General features: G+C 40.3%; 1 long non-coding RNA gene across 4 annotated transcripts in view; it reads right to left on the reverse strand.

Moving 5' to 3' along the window:
- LOC142081599 (uncharacterized) overlaps positions 1–17,983 on the reverse strand; it is a 34,716-nt gene that overhangs the window by 9,285 nt on the left and 7,448 nt on the right. For all 4 annotated transcript variants that reach the window (XR_012673398.1, XR_012673397.1, XR_012673395.1 and 1 more), the window contains 2 exons: positions 12,630–12,675; positions 10,615–11,857 (listed from right to left, as the gene is read on the reverse strand). This is a non-coding gene — a long non-coding RNA (uncharacterized LOC142081599). The remainder of the gene's footprint in view (positions 1–10,614; positions 11,858–12,629; positions 12,676–17,983) is intronic.

A 17,983-nucleotide genomic window follows, 5' to 3' on the forward strand; every position in this document is an offset into this window, starting at 1 on the left:
AGCAACTGTCTTTGTTGTTATGAACCACTTCTTCAAAGGAGTCTACTTCTTTTTTCTAGTGATTATACAGGAACTTTGGAGGGTATTCCTACCATCAACTATTCAACATTAGGTACTTACCACGGCCTCCCTTTCCTTAGCAGACTTAGACACTTAAAGTACAGTACATAATGTGATCAGTGAAGGGTAGGGGAAAGCAGACAAAATGGGAGAGGCATAAAATCTCATGAAGAGATTTTCTAGAGGGCAAGCAGTGACTGACCTGACAAATAAGTTTGGGCAAGACCAGAGACAAGGCTGCTAAGACAGGCTGGAGGATGGAGAAGGCAGAAAGAGATAGGATAGGGAGCAAAAAGAAAATCAGCTTGGTTTGGCTAGGTAAGAACAGAGATAAGGACTGGGATGTTACCAGAGGAACTGTAAGTGATTGGCAAGAAGACTGGAGCCTTGAGCTCCTAAGACAAGGTTTTACTAAACAAAGAGATTAGGGCCCAGATGAACAACCTGATAAATTAAATCAGGATTGGCTAATTGAGGAGAATGGAAACAGGACCCAGGGACAGGGACTAGAGCAGACTGGCAAAAGTTGGGAAGGATGGGGTAGATGAATACACAGGTGGTGGAAAAAGCTAGAAAAGGCACCTCAGCCCCAAGATGTATCCATTGTCAGAAAATGGACGTGTCTCACCAAAACTGAAGCTGGCCATGTGAGAACAGTAGCCTACTGTTATTAGTTATTCCATCAGGTGCAGCTAGCAGAAGTGTGGTGTCTCCACATACAGCACAACAAGGCAGAGCTTGTTTGATATGAAAATTTTCTCCTTTTAATAGGTCTTGATTGGACATGTAGTCAAAGTTTCTAAAGCTAAAAGAAGCTTCTAGGTTATCATCTACTTCGGTCTCACATCTAACAAATACCACAGACGCTCTTTCAATAACACCTGCAATAATTTATGTTTGATATTGTGATTTGAAGATGGACATACTATTGGTAGTTACACTGTTTAAAATTGATGACACCTTTCCTGTTTGAATTCGACATTACTTTTCAAACATTGGCACTTTGCATGCCTTTTTTTCCTGTGTATATAATAGTTCTTTTCTTCCCATATAATTGTTTACTTGGTGTAAGCAAGCTGCTGTCTTCATAAAATTAATTCCATAAGGATGTAGACAGACGGTCAGCAAAGAAGATGCAAACTCACGTTCCCTGCCATTTTTCCTAGCTTTCAAATCTATTTCTGGGAATGGGACAAATTTCTAAAGTAGACAAGATTGTGGACAAAGAACCCGTGAAGTTTTGCCTAAATCACAGTAACAAACTGTTTTAATGAAATAATCTTTAAATATATTGAGTGCCTGTAATACAACTAAACAAAATGTGGGATAAATCATCAATAATTGTGCTTTACTAGATGTCACCATGTAAACAGGATGTAATGTTTACTTAATATAAAGCCCATGTTAAGGACATTGTACAACATTTTTCAAACCGCAATTAGTTAAAGGCCAGGGAAGAGGCAAGTAGCACATCAGGTGCACCTTCTTACAGGTGCAAAACCAGATTATTGAATTCACACAGTGGAAAAATATCCCTGCAAGCGTAAATCCTAGTTTAGCCTGTTATTTTGGGCACAATGCTGACATACCAGGCATTTTTGTTATTTGGCACCAGTTCTCGGAAGGTTCAAAGGCACTGCCGAGCTTCACCATCTCCCGTGAGACAGCTGTTGGTACTGGAATACTTACAACCCTATGAACCTAAACTTTTGCCATAAGGCAAGGAATCCTAGCCTTATTATTTTGAGAGAGCTTGAACCCTGCTAGCTCACCGCTTAAGCCTGAATGAGATTCCCACAACAGGAAGCTCCCTCCCTGCCTCCGCTGCAGGGCCGCATCAGGGAACAGCCTTCAAGCACAAGCCCTCCGTCAAGTGCTTGGGCCAAGGCAGCTGAAGACAAGACTGTTTGGCACTGGCCGGCATATGCTCCCCAGCATGCCCCAGTGGCACAGCAATTAGGGAACTCCCCTGGAATGCAGCTATTCCCCACCGGCTTGCTCAGGCAGCTTCCTGATCAGAGGTTTCTGTGAAATCCACTCCCATTCTCCTCCCACGCTATTAAGGAAGCCTCTGCACCTTAGACTGGGTTGTGACTTCCTCCAGGCAAAGGGCATCCAGAATTACACAGAGGGATGCACGGCAGAGGAACAAATAACCTGTCTCGAGGATTTCAGCCTTGGAGTAAGTGGGGGTGAAAGTATCTCTATCATGACCTGACTGTTGAGACATCTCAGGAGGAAAGAGTAGTTCCCATCCAGATGTCATGCTACTTCAGAGATGATTACAAAAAAAAATACAGAATACCAATTCCCTAAACTTCATGCTGCTGCTAATTTCTTCCTCTATTCTTCATTCATGCTACGCAAACAAGAGGTAGTTGAGGATATCTGCTCATACCTCCTCTGCATGCTCATGGCACATTTCCAATCTGCAAGGTAAAGCCTTTAAGGGCTACTCTGTTTGTGATGAAATATGGCGCTGGTGGTTGCTATAAGGACCTACAAACTGCCGGCCACCGCTCTGGGCCATCCATTCTTTCATCATTTTCCCCTATCTGCCATCAACCTGCTAGGTAAGACACGGAATTGGGCATTAGACAAACAACCCCGCTGAGACAGGGGACAGGGATAAAAAAGGGCACAGTGTTTGAAGAAAACAACATGGAATAAGCTGAAGGGCTTAGAAGTTCAGGGTCACTTCCCCCTTTCCTGTGCGTGTTGATCCATCAGACTTACCTTTCCTCTCTCTCTTTTATCTAAAGCATATTTGCAGCTTCAACCCAATCGTTCCATGTTTCTCTCTGAGAAGGGGCATACTGGTCCAGAAAAATAAGAATAGGCTATTTCTCCGTTCACATGCCAGTGAACAAATACACAGACAGAATTTAGCATGCATTATATAATGACGTTCAGTCAGAATTTGTATCTGATACGGATTTGGTACAATTCTTACAACACCTGGAAGATTTTTTAGAATTTGACAGCCAACTTAATTTAAAAGTTCTGGAGCTATTTAAAAAGCAAGCTTTTTAAAGTGTAAATATGGCTTTTATTAAAGTCAGTTTTTAGTAAGAACACTGAAGGAACTTATTGCATTTAAATGCTGAATGCACCAGAGACTCACGTATGAACCATGAAGAGTTCCTGTACAGCAGAGTCCACGTATGCAGCTGGCAATGCTAAGCTGATGACTTACCGCTACCTCAGTAAGGCTGAGACATATGCATTAACTACTCAGCCTAACTCAGTAAGGCTGAGACAAACTGCGCTACAAACTTCTTTTTGAAGTGCTTCAATTCACTCTCAAACAAGTGAGCAGAAATATCTAGGGAATGTAAGGGTGGGATCCATCTCATCCAGCTTGACGTATCTACATCAATGGAGTCTAGAGAGTGATTCATCTGACTAAAAGTAGATGCCTGCTTTAAAATGGGTTGACTCACTTTCTGGACAATATTGACTGTTTTGACTAGAATCCCCATTGACTATGACTCCAGGCCTATCAGCTGCCTCTACGCAGTCTAAAACAGGAGAGAAATTCAATGAGTTTGACCAAAGGCTAGGGATATTCCAGGACATGATCAAGTAAACTACTAGCTAATATAGACTATCTTCCAGTTCTCATTGTAGAGGAACTATTGATGATCCTACAGAGACATCACCATAGCAGAAATTATACTGAGATAATATGCCCAAAACAGGCATTAATTAAAAATAGAAAAAAAGAGATAGAAAGGAATGATTTGGGTTTTTTGAATCTCCCATAAGTATAGAGCTATTTTTTTTTTTTACAATGATGTTTTATACTGTGCATATGCGTACCATATATATACCATTTATGAATATTCACCATGAACCAACTAAGTATTTTTGTGTAATCAAAGTCCTGGCACATTAGGAAGATTGTATGTTTGATAGTTTTCAGATTATATCATAGGCTTTAAACTATAGCTTATAAAAAGATGCAGATCTTGAAATTTCAAAGGTATTTAAATAGAAATTATTTTCTTAACTAAGGGAAAAGAGACTCACTAGTTACAACTTCTTTTGTAGAAGCATATTCTTGTAACCAGCATGTGAGTAAGGCTTTTATTAGATGCGCTGAAAATGTTATAGTTTTTGGATCATAGAACCTCTTCGAGAACAAAACTGAACAGCCACATAATTTTTCTTGCAGACCATGATATAATTTAATCCAAGTGTTGAAAGCTGATAAATATTTTTTTCTTTCCCCATTTGGCAAATCCCATTTTCCCCTTCCCCGTATTTCTAATAAAATATAAGCCAGTGTGTGGATTTGTTAATATACTACTGAGGAAAGGAGGAGAGGGTTTATATTCTAACTATTTTGTCACACAGAGGCATTATCAAACTAATGAAGAAATGATAGGTTTAAGACAAAATACAAGTAATACTTTCTAGTTATCAAAGGTTAAAAATATGCTGTTTTTTTTTCTTTAAGATAAGGGTTGTGGTTATCCACTCCCTTGTATTTGTCCTGTTGCCCCTATACTTGTGGAAGCTGCTGCCAAATCAGAGATCCCTATCAATTTTGCAAAATTGTGAATGACTACCCCAGAAGAAAGAAAAGTCATATATTACATAAAAATGTGTATCACATACATTAAATTTTTAGTGGGATATAAGATAGGTTCATACCGTTTCTCATAAAATGTATAGAATTTGATCACAGTCGTAAGGAGATTGATGACATTTTTTTCCAAGCACTATGTTTAGAATGTGCATACTTTTTAACGGAAAGATACCAACGTAAGTCAGCTTTTCATTTCATACAATTCTTCTTGTAACGCACAGCTCCACATACAGCCCTGCACAACACTGTGAGTGCAGAAATACCATATTCTCATATAGTTTTGCTAATGCTGAAGTCAAGCAGAGTGTTTGGAAATGGGAATTAACACCAGTTAGAAGACGACAATGTTCTAACTCCAAAAAGGTGCCAATTGCAGTCATGTACACTAGCTAACTATTAAACAGATAAGAAACCCACAAAGGAAAACAATTTACAGTCCTGAAAACAACAGGGCCACTCCAAAACATCTGCCACTTTCTATGATCTCCAATCTCATCTTAGGACAATAGAAAGGAAAATGTCCCTCAAAGCAATCCTGATTAATCCTCCTCTTTCATGTCTTCAGTAGAGAAGCATACACTCTTTGAAAACAGATCCATGCTTTTCAAAGTTCAGTATTAAGAGCCAGATTCAAAAAGAGATTCAGACCGATTTTAGGGTTCTACATTGAAGGTTGCAGTCCTCAAAATTGAAATTCAGCTGCCACCTTTCAGCATTGAAATGTGTAGGTGCCTCTTCTTTGATACTCGAGCTCTCTGAGGGCAATAAAGGTTCTAGCAGATCTGCAGTGGCAAACCATTGCCATCCACTGTTCTCCACCTCGCCCCTCTGATGGACAGGTTGGAAGTGATCCCTGGAGGTCAGCTAGTCCAACTTCTCATTCAAAGCAGCTCCACCTAAAGCAGGTTGCTCAGTCAGGTTTTGAATATCTCCAAGGACTGAGATTCCACAATATCTATTGAAAACCCATTCCAGCATTTGACCATCCTAACAGTGAAAATATTTTTCCTTACATGCAAAATTTCCTGTATTGCAACTTGTATCGTTTAGCTCTTCCCCTATCATCATACCTTCAACAAGGTAGTCTGGATCTCTTCTCTAATTCGCCCCACCACGTTCTCCTCATGTACTTGTACTCCAGCCTGTGTGATCTCAGTGACACTCTGCTGCATTCACAAGAGTATGTCAATGTCTTGTGTTGTCTCCAGAAGCAGTCTCACAAGTGCCAAATAGAGGGGAATAATTACTTCCCTGGACTTGCTGGTTACATCTTGCTAATATAATCCAGGGTGAGGTTGACCTTGTTTGCACCAACTGCCAACTCATGCTCAATGTGTCCACCAGGACCCCCAGTCCCTTTCTACACAGCTTCTCTCTAGTCTGTTGACCTCCAGCACGTGCAAGTGCAGGGGGTTATTCTATACCCAATACAGGACTTCACTTGCCTTTGCTGAGCTTGGTGAGGCTCCTGGCAACCCATTCCTCCAGCCTGTCCTGGGTCCTCTGAATAACAGCTCTGCCCTCCAGCATATCAACTGCTCCCTGCAGGCTGGTATCATCCATAAATTTGCTGATAGTGCACTCTCTCCCATAGTCCAGATCATTAATAATAAGACACCAAACCGCATTTGCCCCAGAATCTGTCCCTGAGGGGGGATTGCCACTAGCAACTAGCTGTCAGATGGACTTTGTACTGCCGATCACAACCTGTTTAGCCTGGTAGTTCAGCCAGTTTTTCATCCACCTTATCATCTGCTTATCCTGTCCATATCTATTTTGACTTGTAGGATACTATCAAAGACCTTGGGAAAAGATTTGCTAAAGTCAAGGTAAATAATATTCACTGCTCTTCCCTTGTCCACAGAACCAGTCATCTTACCATGATCAACCAATCAGGCTGATGAGGGACAGTTTGCCCTTGGTAAATTCATGCTGCCTGTTTCTAATCACCTTCTTGCACTTCATGAGTTCAAAAATGGTTTCCAGGAGGAAATAATCTTCCGCAGGACTGAGGATAAACTGCTTAGCCTGTAGTTCCCTGGATCCTCTTTCTCAACCTTCTTGAAGGTGGGTATGACATTTGCCTTTTTCTTCTGTCCTCAATCACCACAACCTGTCGAAGTCGACGGGCAGCAGACTCACAGTGACATGGGCTGGATTCCTCAGCACCCTTGGATGCATCCCATCTGTTTCCATGAACTTGTGTATGTCCAATTGGCTTAAGTGCTTAGTCTTTACTGTAGCTACAGCTTCACTCCCTCAGACTCTGCTATTAGCTTCAGTACTGAGGGTAAATCTTACCAATAAAAAAGCAAAACAAAACAATAAAAGGCAAAAAAAGCCATTGAACACCTCATCTTTTTCCATGCCTTTTGTCAGTAGGTCCCCCTGCCACATAGAGTACTTGGCCCACATTTTCCGTAGGCTGCCTTTTTGCTGCCAATATACTCACTAAAGCCCTTTTTGTTGCCCTTCACATTCCTTGCTGTTGCAACACCAACTGAGCTTTGGCTTTCCCAATGCCCTCCCTGCAGACTTGGGCAATGTCTCTATATTCCATCCAGGTAGTCCTGGACCTGTTTCTACCTTCTGCATACTTCTCTTTTGTATTTGAGGTCAGTCAAGAGTGTCCTGCTCATCTGTACTGGCCTTGTACCACATTTGCTCATCTTTCTGTGATTTGGAATGGACCAATTCTATGCTTTGAGGAGGCTGTTCTTGAAGATCAACTACCTGTCCCAGGGGCAGCTAATTGTCTCCCATGTGATCCTGCCCAGCAGATCCCCAAACAAGCTGAAATTTGCTCTCCAGAAGTCAAGGCTGGCAATTTTACTATTTGTTTTGTTCATTTATCTCAGGATTTTTAACTATACAATCTCAGGGTTGCAGCCAAAGCTGCCCTCTACCTCCACACCCCCAGCCAGTTTGTTCACGAGTAACAGGTCCAGCAGAGCACCTCCCCTAGCTGACTCACCAATCACCTGTGTCAAGAAATTGTCGTTGGATTTTTTGCACTTAATCCACGCTTCAAGTGCTGACACATGTCTGGAACCTGGTGTTCCCTAGAATAAGGAGTTGCACTTTTACTGTCTTGACAGCAGAAATCTCACTTGGCCTTCAAGATCTGAATATCCTTATCACCTGCCACAGGGAATCTGAGGGAGAAGGCTCCTTTAAGACAGCTGTAGTGCTGAGGAATACTGTGGCCCTAATGCAAAGGGCTCATAACATATCTGAGAAGAAATGTGATAGAAGTGTGAGGAGGTTAGAAACGTTGTGGTGCCAAGGCCTGTTGTGACAGGTGCTACCTTCATCACCCCTAATGAGGCTAGGAGTGGACAAGGAGACTAAGGGGACATTCTCAGGTTGTTGGTGCTAGCTATGGAGATGAGCAGAGCAGTCCTATCCATGTTGAGTCCCATCCACTCACCAGTGTCCAAGGAACACATAGTACTCCAAGTCTCATCAGTGCCAAAGATGACAAAGGTAGCATGCTTGCAGTTACTTCATGTAGGCTTCTACCAGGTGAAACAGTGCTGGAGATGACTCCCTGTTGCCATATATCACTTGCCAATGAACTTCCTGGCTAATCTCATGTGCCCAAGAAGTCTGGATACAGTGAGGGTTAGAGCTGCTTCCTTGAAGGAGGACTTCTTAGGAGAGTGGCCTCATGAAGGCTTTTGGCAGTTCACAGCTCCTGCCTATTTAATGTGGCCATAGACTTCTGAATTTAATGATGTCTTCATAACCTTCCGAATCTGTAATTCTGCTGTTCAAGCTCCTGATCTCTTCTTGTTCTAAAATAATGATGGATTGAACATTTAGCAGAAATACATCATCTTCTAAGGCAGTTAAGGCTCCTGGTTTGCACGGAAGACGATAGAATCCAGCCTTTATAAGTCACGCTGAGTGAAAAATAGTCTTTGGAGAAGACTTGTAGAGGCACATAAACATCTTGAGCTTCTAATAAACAGAAAACAACTCACTACCTGTCTGAAATTCACTGTAGCAGGCTACCCCACCTCAGCACTGTCCCTGGGAGAAACTTGTGTGGGGCGCTCCCTGCCTTATATCCTACACAAAAGGGGAAAAAGTCTCCGAGCTTGAGTAATAGGTCCTGCATACGTCCTACAAAGTGAATACAGATGTGGTCTATCACTTAAAATAGAACCTGGCTTTTCTTCAGTGAAGGCTGTAATTTCCCAGCTAATGTATTTGAAGCAGGATGACAAGCCTTCCTCCTGAAGAGGATTCCTCATCATATTTTAAATGAAGAACATAAACACCGATCAGGATAGCATTCTAGGCTATAAATCCCAAGTAAAATAGGCACCTGCAGACGGCAGTACCTTTGCTTGAAAAAGCTCCAAGGCCCTCTTTTGCACAAGATTTTTTCACTAGACTAAGCAGTCCCACTCACTCCTGAGTTTCGCAGTTCCTATTCCAGGGCAATTATTCTGTTCCTCTGTAGAAGGTAGTTTAGACATCTAACTTAAAATTGCAGATTTTCCTGCTGATTGATTACTAGACAGCTTTTTCAAGCATCACAGCCAAGCTTCAGGAATATTTTGGGCAGGATAGTATTTTTAAAGCTCTGCACCTACAAGCTGGATACTACACAGCCCTGATGTTAATTTTCTTATCAGGGCTCAGATTTTCCTTTTCCCTCAGACTAGAAATCCCATTCTTTGGAAGCTGGGTTGCTTTTCAAGTGCAGAATGTTCCCTTTGTTCTCTTCATCAACAAATATCATACCATGAACGTTAAAGAATACCAAATTTGGGCTTTGTAGCAAGAAGCGGGAATACAGGCTCTGTATGGCCCTCTGCCACTGGAAAACACAACCAGGTTCATGAGACGGGCCATGTAAAAATTCTGATTTTAATCTTAAACCATGTTAACCACTTTAAGTCTAGGTGCTATAATTTCCTCCAAACTTCATTTTATGGCTAACCTCAGCTGTAAATAAATTTTAAAAAATATGGCAAATAAAAAAAAAAAAGATAAATAAATATAACATAAATAAAAACAATTTTTTTTTTCTGTGGTAGCACTTAGATTCTCCAATCAGTATGTCACATTTTATTGAGAATCGTCGGTCCCGCAGATAACAAATAGAGTCTCTACCAGGAAGTGTTGGCACTATTAAGCCAAGCTCCTTCAGTTATCTGCATGCACAACTCTATACATGAATAATCCCATAATGTTATTGAAGATTTCACAAATATAAACTGTTCTTAGATTATAGGCAAGTTCACTTGAAATAGGAAAATACAGTATGTGTGAAAACAGAGTTTGGTATCCGTTAAAGAATCATGTTTAATATAACAATGTCTCCATATTTAATAATTAGCTGTTTCTGCATTTTTTCTAGCATTATAAACAGATAAAACTTCAAGAAGGTGTTTGGAGAAAAGATAAGTAAATTAAAAGGATTTTTAGCATTTTAAGCAAAATTAAAATCTTTAATGGATGTCAACTGCGTGTGAGGCATCAATGACTGCATTTAAGAGAAAAATGTGATGCTGACCTCCCAGTTCAGTCACAGCAATTCTGAAGCACCTGGATCCTTTGATTTTACATGAAATGCTGAACCAGGACCTGGTTTAGAAGGAAACTGCAGTTAAGTGAAACAGAAATTCTATCATAGCACCAAGTGCTTTATATAGTGTTTCTCACTTGCGTGAGAAGTACAACAACTGGGCTGGAGGAGTGTGGACTTTGTAGACAAAATCTGAAATTTTTACTTTTAAAAAGAGAGATAAATAAGTTATCTTGTTTCTTCATTTCCATTCCTGACTTTCCATATCCTCTACTCTAGCTCACATAATAAATATAGATTACTTTTTATAATGTCTTATTGTGAGAGAAAAGGTTTTACACTGAAGAACATGAATTTACTTAACTTTGACTACTTTGAGTCTGTCCCAAGATCTAAACTGCATGACACTTCTTCTTACTTCATATGCAGAGGCATTTGACTTGTCCTTCTGGAGCCTCCCAAGGCTTTCAAGCAATTCAAGGGCCATTCCTGTGCTGGGACTGTAACACATGATGAGCCCTCGTGTTATTCTGCAGAAGCCAAGCCCCTAGTTGTTGAACTAAGACAGCGGAGGTGGTGAGGCTGATGTCGCTGCATTATCCTGGGCTCCAGCCCAACCCTTTTTTGTCACTGGAGTGGTGAACATTGCACTGTGAGCTGTTAAAAGAGCTACCTCTCCCCTTGTTTTTCCAAAGCATAGCATAGGTTTGATATGATGGGCATGCGAAAGGCGAGTTTTTCTAACTGAAAATCAACAGTTAAAAGTCTGTAGCTATTTTTCAGTTGCTTAACTTTACTTTTTATAGCATAAAATTGTAATTTGGGATTACTTGCAATTTCATTCTTCCCTCCATACTTATAAGGGAGTCATGAATCTCCAGACTGATGTGCTGTAGCTGCAGTGCCAAACTGTTGCAGAGAGGAGGTAGAGGAAGTGGAAGCTGGCAAGAAGGCAAAAATGGCCGAGATTTACCAGAAATTTAAACCAATGGGTCTACAGGAGGGCAGCAGTTTGGAAAGTCAAGGGAAGACAACACAATACTTCAGCATTCAGTTTTAATGTTGACTGAAAATATTAATCTTACCAAAATGAAGCCTGCGGTATGTGTCCTTTGTCTCTCTCATCTGTATGAAGACATGCAGGAAGCATAGCCATTCCCAGCAATATCCCATATTTGCACTACTTCAGATGTGGAATTTATTTCATATATGTATTTATCTTAAAATTTATGCACAGGAAAGTATAGGGGGAAAAAGTATATATGTATAGAAAATTTAAATATAGATGGGCCATGGTCCAAAAGGTTCTATCTTATGATTCTTCATGAGCGAAGGAGAGAAACTTATTCCCAAATCTCAATCTTGAAAAAATCCAGCATACATGGCTCTGTATGGATATTTAGGCTCAACTTCCCTGCATCCCCAAGGCCTACAGACTCCAAATTTTAGGTCTCTGGATGCAGTGCAACGTTTTGTGGCACACAGGCTGAAAGTAGGCAACAAAAGGAAAATATAATAGGGTGGGTATCAGGCAAAATGCTTTTTCTAACTAATTTCTGTATCGTCTGTGCCCATCCTTCACAGACATGCTGCATGTAAAATGAAAGATAGTTTTCTATTTCTGTTTTCTTGTAAATACCACAAGTTGTACCACACCTGCCCTGAAAAAGAAATAAAGAGCACAGTTAACTATTCAGCCAGGTGCACTCCCTCCAAAATGCTTGTGGCAACTGGGCTAAGCAAACTAGAGGAAATATTTATCAGAAGACCCACCACCTCTCTTCATCATCCTTTTAAACAGCAGTGAGGAACTGGCAGCAGCACCTAATTGCCTTGATTGCAGGTTTCTTCGACTCCCTAATCAGCATGAACAAGAGGGACAATGCTTTGTCCTGCTGTTGGTATTTGAATGGTGTGGATGCTGGAGCCTTTGAAGGTGGAATAAAGGAAGAGAGAGCCCTGCCTTCCCTGAGCTGCTTATTTCCACCTTCTCTTGCACTGACACTGCCCTTCACACAGTGAATCTTCTTAGGTAACAAGTCCCTTTAAAAGGTAACTTTTTTGTCCTGTAAATTTTCAGCTGAATTAATCCTTATCTAGGTTGCAGTACAGCTGTGTGAATGTTAATGCCAAGAGGAAGGAAGAAGAGGATGAAGGTGGATGATACGCTTCTGTTTGGAAGCAGCACCAGTTTAAGCTATATTAAACTAACCGTGGAACAACTTGCTGCTACCTAACCACTAGCAGTGCTTCCAGAACTTGCCATCGGTTTGAGTATTTAGTGCGTAACTGTAAAAAGCCACTCTGCTGCAGGATGAAGCTATTACTGCCATTCAAAAACTAGCTAGTCAGACTGCTACCAATTCATGAGCTACTAGCTTGGCAAGTCAACTACTGTATTAGGTTAGTGATATCATTATGTAAATTATTTACCTGCAGGTTTTCAGCACCGGAGATTTGCCCAAAACCTCAGTTGTTCCTAGAACGAAACAGCACCACGAGACCCACGTTGGTCAAGAGGAGATACGGATACCATGCATGCACGTGTTCATGACTCAGAGGTGACCCCATGAAACAACTGCCTCCTAGGTTATATTATATTCCATAATTTGAGGAGATTTGAGCTTTTACATCAAAACTTGTCCAATAAAAGAGCTAGGAGTTGTCTGTTAGATTTTTCTTCCCCACCTGAAAGGTTTAAGGGGTTCTTAAATTGCATGGAATATTTTGTGCCCAATTAATTTCATGTATTGGGGTAAGCAGAGTCTTAAGTTAACATATAATCTGGCACACAATTCAAGAGCTACTTCCTGTAGTAGCTAGTTTGTGGTAATGACATGTCATTTCTGTAGATTGTGTAAATTGCTGGCTCTGTTTTTATACTTCAATAAAATCCGTTTGCATAGCTCGTACTTCTCCTTTCATTACAATAAGGCAGGCAGAAGTTCAAACAACAAAACTTTATTGTTCATGTCTGTAAGTTAAATAACCACTGCAAAGTATAAAATGTTTTTAAAACAACGTAACAGCATGCAAACCACTGTGAAGTTGTACTGAAATTGCAGTGTACTTTAAGAAGTGACTGATGTGCAAACAAAGAACACAAGTATCAGCCGCCTGCAATGCTCCCATCTCCTCTCCATACACCCTTATTTCTTGTGTAAGTGGTGCACCAGAGAATATGAGGAAGAGTACTTAGGATAGCTAAATTCTAGGATCAAATGCTATAAATGTATATACATCCAAACCGCAACTTGTATCGTATATTCAGAGAAAAGATTCTATTTTCATATTAACAACCTACTTCTTTCTCCTACCTCCACAAAAACACTGAGAAGTCCTTTTTTAGAGATCAAGACACATATGAAGTATTTTAAAATAGCAAACCCTTACTAAAAATTAATTGGCAACACTGCTGCAGAATATGAACTCAACTGGTGACTTTCTTTGCAAGTATCTTTACTTACGGTCTTTGAGTAGTGAATTGGCAGCAGCTTTGTCCAATTAGTTTTGACATGAACGAAGCATGTTAGAGAGAACTACTCATCAGTACTTAAGTCCTGACGACTTTTATCATCCATAAGATTACACAGAACTGGTTTTGAGAGATGATCCAGCATTCTCTGCGGACCACCGCTGAACTGCAAGACTCCAGTTCCAACAGACTTACATGTAGACGCAAACCCCTTTTAGGCATTTGAGTTCAGGTCCTGGCAGAAGCTATGGGAGCTGTGTCTTGAAGAGCTTCTGTTCTCTTGCTGATACGTGGAGGGCACCAGCACAAAGAACAGCACACTCTGCGAGGCTGGTACAGTGCTGCATTTGATAGTTTACACTCAAAATGTGCCACCCTAGATAGCTGGCCTGCAGTGGTCTCTCCTCCTGCCGCACCCAGGCTCGTGCACCTGCCTATTTACTACTTCCTTTCCAAATGTTAAACTTCCCATAACTTCATTTGCATTTACTGTGGCTTTTCATATCTACTGCTACCTTCTATTTAAGATCAGCAAGTTTACTAAGGCCATAACAAATTAACTCAAAATACGTTCGGTGATTGGTGGCTTTGCTTTTGCTAATTTTTAAATTTGTTCCTAAGATCCAGTGAGCAGTACTCTGCTGTGGCACTGGACAAAGGGGAAACTTAAGAGAAACTCCTTCATCAGGCAACTCATTTTCAAGACGCTTGGAGAGCTGTGGTCTTAAGTGTGCACGACTTAAGCTTTTTAGAAGGCCAGTGACTGCACAGCATATCGTTTGTGGTGGTTTTGTCACTTACCAAGGCAGGGGAAGATCTGTTGGACTACCTAAAAGGCCATCTAAAATCCTGCCAATTTTTCCTTCAAAAATTTACAAACATCACATCCCCTCACTTTCCATGAAAAGATGTTGAAGAATACTGAAGCTGCTTCAATGATTTGTTTGAAAACTGCCTCTCCAGTTTGAAAACTGTTTCTCTCCAGCTGGCACTGAACCATTTGCAGGCATAGAGAAGAAGTCAGCTTCACCGACTTCTATACCCAGGAACTGCAACTTGCCATTAAAACCAGCAAGAACAAAGAAAAACCAAGTTTTCCTTTCTGCATCTTCCCTAGAACCAGAAGAGCACCAAAAAGCAGACTTTTGGTGACTCTTTGCTCTAACAACAGGTTTTTTTATATATATATACACACACATACACATATATATATTAAAAAAAACCCCACAACACTATTCAGTATAATATCCAAATACCTAGCGGAATATTTAATGAAGAATTTTTTTATAGAACAATATTATTAACTTTAAGCCATAAAACTCTCAATTCTATAGTAACAGTGCTTATGAAGATCACACAAAAGGAACTGGAAAGCCTTCCCTCTCCCTCAATAACAGGTTTTTTTTTGTTTTTTGGAGTTGTTTTGGTCTGGGTTTCCCCCTCCCAAATAAGAGGCATGTGACCATAGAGTAGCCCTCTGTGTTCTAATTATATTGCTAGAAGACATGTCCCAAACATTTTGTGAGGATGCAATGGGGATAGGGTAAAGGACAAATAAAGCAAACAGCTGTGTAAAGCTCTTCTATCATTCTCACACCTAACTGAAGCCGGTAGTACCACAGTGAGGACAAAAAAAGCTCTTAACATTATGCTCACTAGCCATTCATCAGTCAGTCTTTTCTTAAAAATTAAACAAATAAACCAAAAAAAAAGAGAAATAGCAGGCAGTGCTTACTAGGCTAAGCCTTTGTTAGCAATGAACCCACCAGAAGCCCTTGAGCAGAGATTAGCAAACTAAGTAATCCTTTGGGAATTCTCCCAGGACATCCAGTTAGTTGATCAAGCTGTTCCAGTCTTGGACTGAGATGCTGTAACAACAGTTAGGACTGAATGCGGTGATCACAGCTCTGCCTAGCAAAGAGATACAGTTCAGATACTACTGAAGGCTCAGTTAATATACCTAACACAACACAATTGCTTCAGCTGCTCAGAGCCCTAAGCCCATTTGAGGAAGCCAGCACCAAAATCACCACTGTAAGGAATATTTTTACTACTCGGATTACAAGCACAGGACTTACTACCCTCCTTTCATACACTAACTCTGTATTGGGCAGTGTTATTCTGAGTAATTAGCACTCTGTTGGAATGAGCTGAGCATATCACCGGATAGCTGACTTCCTGTATTTGAGCCCAGTGTACAGATATTTTGCAATCACATTGCATATAGTGACTATAAATGCAAATAGAACCAAATAGCTAGTAGGGTATGTTTTCAGGATTGAATTTCGATAGGACTTCAGGTTCCAAGACACCTTGTAAGAAGAAACAACTGAAGAGATACTGTTTTTTCTGAACTTAAAAACTACTTGGGACGAAGTTTTCCAGGCCAGGTGTCTGCCTCAAGCTGATGTTTTCGAAAGAAATTTTCAACAAGAATGTAAGTATGAAACTAGGGGAGAAAAAAACTCCCATTTTTACTCAAGTACAGAAAAAGCACTCTTAATGTACTTGAAAAGGCCTTTACTTTGAAGAGAGAATTTGAAATTTAGTGGGCGAGTAGACTTTGAATCAGTGATATGCCTTTTGGGCAGTTTTCCTATTGAACATCATGATAAAGCAATAAGCTTTTGAATCTCAAGCTGTGCACATGCACAGCAAAAAATTTTAAAAAATAATATTAAGAGCTAGAAGCTAGGTTTTCTGAAAATTCTGTGGCATCAGCAATGCTGCAGGTTGGTCCTAGCAGAGTTACCCTACCCAGAGGCAGCAGCAGGGACTGAGGTTAAGGCTGGGGCTCCACTGTGCTCCGTGCTCCCTCTTCTGGCACCCATGCCAGCGCAAAGAGCCAGCAGTAGGCCTCGGGGGTGAGGGGAGGGATGGGTGATGCTGGGAGGCTACAGCAAATGCATCCTGTTGGGTATACCCCATTTCTATTTCTGTCTTTATCAGGGATTTACACAGAGCAGCGAGTTTCTTCCATCAAATTGGTGGCCTCTGACAAACTGTGTCTCATTTTCTGAGTTCCAAATTCGAGCCTCTGGAAACTAAATGCAGAAATACCGAGTAGTAGCTATGACATGTATACAGCCTTCTTGACTGCAGCTTCTGAGCACTATAAACATTTCAAAGAACAGAGCATCACAATAATCTTGCACTAGGAAAGCCCTCATAACAGGACCACAGATAGGACCACAGCATGTACGCAGAAGTTCATGAAAAAGCCTATGGCTGAATTTAACGTGGCTCTACAGTTATGGTGAGCACTCCTATTGCTGAACTATCTCTACTCTCAAATAACCTGTAAATTATCCATTGAAACTGTGCTTTGATTAAATGAAGAACACCCCAAATTAGCAGCCATTCTTGAATTCCTCTGTGCCTTAGCTTTCTCAGCATTATAGTGGTGATAATGCTACTAGCTCAGAATTTTGGGAACTCATTAGTATGAGCATTCAGATACTCTCCTAATCATTACTCTAGAAAAGCCTGTAAGAAAATGCAAAAAAAAAAAAAAATCTGTATTCAGATAAACATTTAAACATCATGCAGATACAGATAACCTCTCTTTTTTTTTAATTCAGTGAGCAGTATCCATCTCAAACTGAAGGATCATGCATTAAAAAAAGTGATCATATAATTAAGGACTATCATAATACACACGCATGATGTCACACAGATGGAAAACTCTTAAGTAATGAGCACTGAATTTTTCAACCTTCATTTTTATATGTTTATATATTAATATTTGTATGTAATTTACATAATTTTAATGTTCAGTTGCAGACAGAAACTATGAGACTTATTTAAAGACAAGAACTCTTTGGCAGATAAAAAAAAAAAAACCTAATGTCTATGTATTTTCTTCCATAAGTAAGTAAATTGATCCTGATATGAACTTGGCTGCAGCTGGTTACCCAAACTTTAAAAAAAAAAATAATTAAAAAACATCTTCGAAAGTTTAAATAGCATATTTTGGCAAAAGGACAGAATTCCTTACCACAATACTTAAACAACATGGGGAAGCTTGCACTATCAAATATGTACTATAATTTCTGTATAGTACTGCAAACATGACAAAAGCACCTGGATTAAGGACACACAACTCCATTTTCGTAAGTGCTAAGCACAACTAATTCTAAAGAAATGCCATGAGGGCTCTGTAATAGCTTGGCAACCTCTCGAAGGAGAAACTGTGACATTATTTCATCTTCCTAAAGCAAAGTGAAGAATGAGCCCAGATTTATTAAAACAGAGGTAACAGATAAAACACAATATTCTAAGGGTTTCATTCACAGACAGGCTTACTTTACTT

The sequence above is a fragment of the Calonectris borealis genome, chromosome 1, assembly GCF_964195595.1.
Source record: "Calonectris borealis chromosome 1, bCalBor7.hap1.2, whole genome shotgun sequence".
In the NCBI taxonomy this organism is placed as follows: Eukaryota; Metazoa; Chordata; class Aves; order Procellariiformes; family Procellariidae; genus Calonectris; species Calonectris borealis.